Genomic DNA, 3,836 nt, shown 5'->3' on the forward strand with positions numbered 1-3,836 from the left:
GCGGTCCCTGTGCTTTGCTAAGCTTGTTCAAAGTAGGTGCTTTAGACCACTGAGCCATCTCACCAGCCCCTAGTTACAATAATTAATACATTGCATATTGTTGTCTTCATAGTGGTTATTCATAGTACAAGATGCAGACATGATATCCTGTCCAAGCACTATTATAACAAATCTTTCTTCTCACTGAATTAAGAGAAAGTAGCTGTATATCTATCCTATTTTGTATATATGGATACAAATTGGTCCTTCATTTGTATCCCCTTTTTTAACTTAGTTTTGTCAGAGATGGGTATTGTATTGCCTTTTAAATATTGTAGGTGCAGGAATTCAGCAAAATAATCCAATGTAGTCCAGTAGTCCATGATAATAGTGAGTTATCCATAGGACTGGCAATGTCAGAAGTTGTTGATTTGAGCCTTTTACAGCTCAGCATATTAATATGGTTTTACTTTTTATAACTCATTTTTGTACCTTTCTGCTGGATGGTTAAGACCAAGATAAAGCAAGACCTATATAACAGGAAATGTAACTTCGTATCTGACAAGTCAGTCACATCCCCTCAGGATTTACCCTGAAACTCTGTACCGCACTTTGTAGATCCTTTGTCAGTGTCAGCCGGGTGGATGAGTCCCGGACATCGCTTGACCAATTTGCTCTCTGTGAAAGCCTGAGAGAATGTTTTCCCTCCATGTGACTCTCCTTAGGCACACTTTGCATCTCAGCATGCTCTGGGGCCGGGACCGGCACAGCAGGCCAGCAGGCCTGGGGATCGAACCTCTGGCCCCTGCGCCTGCTTACAGGCACTTTACTCAGCTGAGCTATTTGGCTGGCCTAATTTTGTTTTTGTAACTTTCATTTATTTCTTATTTTTTTAAAAGAATAAAAAATAGTAAAAAAATAAAAAATGGTACAGAATTTTGTTAAACAAGATGATAGGTATTTGACAATGGTTGTTACATTGCATATTGTTTACTTCAAATTAATTGTTCAGATTATTTGATATAAGCATTTAAAATTGGTCAAAAAATAAGTTAAAAAATTTAAAAAAGTAAACCAGAGAGGAAAAATATTAAGCATTAACTGTTTCTTATTTTTTTTTTTTTTTTTTTTTTGCGGAACCGGGGATTGAACTCAGGCCCTTGTGCTTGTCAGGGAAGCGCTTATTCCACTGAGCCATCTCCCCAGCCCTGCATTAACTGTTTCTTTCTTCCTTTTTTTTAACTATAAAAATCTAGCTTTATTTTGAAAAAAGATTTTGCTAGTCTGTCGACCTTAAACATACATAGATAGATTATTCTTTTTTTCCATCAGATTAAGCTCACTGCTTCATTCTGGTCCAGAAAAAATTCAAGTAAAAAATACATCTTTTTCACAAACAAGCATCCCCTATATTTCTCATCTTAGTTCTGAACTTTTCTCTGTGTAAGTACGTTCACACAGCTGCTAGCGATAGCACTGCTGTGCAGCCGCGAAAGGCTCTCAGCTTACACAGCTGTTTTCCTTTCCTAGTCTCCCAGGCCAGGTTTCAGCTCCAAGGTCCAAGTCCTATAGATAGCGAAATCAAGGTTAATTGGGCTGCCAGAAAAGCCCACTGAAGGCATCCTGTAGCGCTCTGTGACATGCGAGGGGAGGCACGTAGCGTCCAGCAAGGTCCTGTGGAGGGGCAGCTCTGGCGTGGTTTAAATACCCAAGTCTGCCTAACACCTCAAGCTCAGCAACTGGAGGCCCACGTGCCGTGTCGCTCTCTGCAGTGGCTGGTATTCGCATAGAGCGTCCTCAGGCCTCTGAATAGGTGCCAGTGAAATATGTCGACCCATTTCGATGCCTGTGGAAAATGTGACTGGCTTCCTGAGTTTGGGTTTGTGAAGATGCACTTTCAGCTGGGCAGATCTGTCTTTATGTCGAGCCAAAAGCACAGCAACGGGAAGAGCAGCACTCTCCAGTTCCTCTAAAAAGGCCAGCTTATTCTTCCACTTAAGAATCTGCTGCCGTTATTCCTTGCTTTGTACAAATAGTCTTCTTTTCTTATTTTCCTGTTGCTCTACCTCTAAAGCTTCTTCTAATTCTTCCTGTTCCCGAGTCAGCTTGAACTTATTTTTCTGAATGACATATTTCTTTTCCTTCTGGTGTATCTCTATTTTCTTTTTGGTGTTTTCCAAATCCACATCATTGGTCAAGTTGCACACAATTTCTTCCACTTCTTCGAGGAAATCATTATATTCTCTTAAACTAGGAAAGCCTTCTTCCCCTTTATTGTACATCTTCAACACTTTTTTCCGTATCTCCACTTTGTCAACAGTGGGATCTTCAAAGAGCTGTACCCTGCAATTACTCTAAGTGGGGTGCCATGTTTTGGGCAGTTCCCAGCTCCTCTCACAAACAGTAAATCCACACAACTTTCACACGGAGTGTGTCCGCACAAGTTCACCATCAGCTCCAAGGAAGGGTTCCGGTATTTGGTGGTCTTATTCTAGGGGCAATCCTGGTCGTCCATGGTGTCTCCACTCCCAGCTCTCCTCCCCAGCGGCTCCGGTCACACCCTCTTCCGACCTCGCGGACCCAGCACACAGCGGGCTCGACCAACAGGCTTGGGGCAGGAACGGTCCTGCAGTCCAGAGCTGGAAGCAACACACTGTCCTGTTTCCTTCACTAGACATCAGTTCTTATTTACCATTCATATATGCAAACACTCGACATATATAGTCTAAGAGAGGAAAAAACAAAAGCCAAAAAGAGGAAAACAAAGGTAAAAGAAGATTTTTAAATTTTTGTTGTCCTTATAGATATAGGGTCTTGCTACACAGTTCAGACTCATAGTGATCCTCCTGCTTCAGCCTCCCCAGTGCTGAGATTGCAGGTGTGCACCACCACACCTGGTTTCGGGGTGGCATGGTGCATCTGGGGTTCTGGGGCTGGCATGGCATGCGATACTGAGGATGGAACTTGGGTCCTTGTGCTTGCCAGGCAGGCACTTAGACTGCAGAGCTATCTTCCCAGCCCAGGAAACAAATTTAAATATACAATATGCTGATCATGTTGGGTCATATGAAGGACAGGGGATTTGAGAGGGTGTGAGAGGGAAAGTAAGTGAAGAGAGGGTAGGGGATCACAGGGAGTGTGGTGGTGAAGGGCACAGGGCAGTTGTGGCCAATTTATAACCAGACCAGAAAACTACTCTAGCTAACCCTGTGAAAACCCTTGTGGCATGGGAGACCCGATGTGCTTAGTTAAGGAAGCATAGACTTGGAGGGGAGCTCTTTAGTCCTGTATTCTTCCTAGCACACTGCATGCCTCCTATTTCTGGTAGTACTAAAAGCATTATCAGACACAATAAAGAATAAAAAAGAGAAAGCAGACAAAAGAATGAAAACATATTGCATTGATGGTACTTGTGTAACACAAAGAGCAGGAGAGGACAGACGTGAGAGTGTGCAAGAGGAGGGAGATTAAACTTGGGACATGACATTGGGTTACCAAGACCCATCCCATATTTTTCTACTGTAAATTCATACTTTGGTGTAATAATAGCCAGCTGTGCATCTTAGCAGCTGCACTTGAGGGACACAGGAAGCGATCTTTGTGTTTACTTACTTGGTGTGTGGCAAGATCTGCCTGTGTTGAAAAGTGTCAAACCAATTATGCTGTGTGTGACAGGTTTTGTTTATGTTTCCCTAGGCATCACAGGTGGGGGTGGACCTGTACTCTTCTGCTACATAAACATGTCCTGGACCACACTGGAATGTGGCTGTTGCTCATGGTAGCTGTGTCTGGAGAAACCAGAAACACAGATTTGCAAGTTTTAGAGGAGGTCCAAAATGAAGCCTCAGGTGACTCTT

The 3,836-nt window shown here is 43.0% G+C and overlaps 1 pseudogene; it reads right to left on the reverse strand.

Moving 5' to 3' along the window:
- Nucleotides 1-1,566: 1,566 nt before the first annotated feature.
- Nucleotides 1,567-2,494, reverse strand: LOC101566457 (annotated as a pseudogene).
- Nucleotides 2,495-3,836: the final 1,342 nt, after the last annotated feature.

This window comes from Octodon degus, unplaced genomic scaffold (genome assembly GCF_000260255.1).
Source record: "Octodon degus isolate 3935 unplaced genomic scaffold, OctDeg1.0 scaffold00001, whole genome shotgun sequence".
Lineage (NCBI taxonomy): Eukaryota > Metazoa > Chordata > Mammalia > Rodentia > Octodontidae > Octodon > Octodon degus.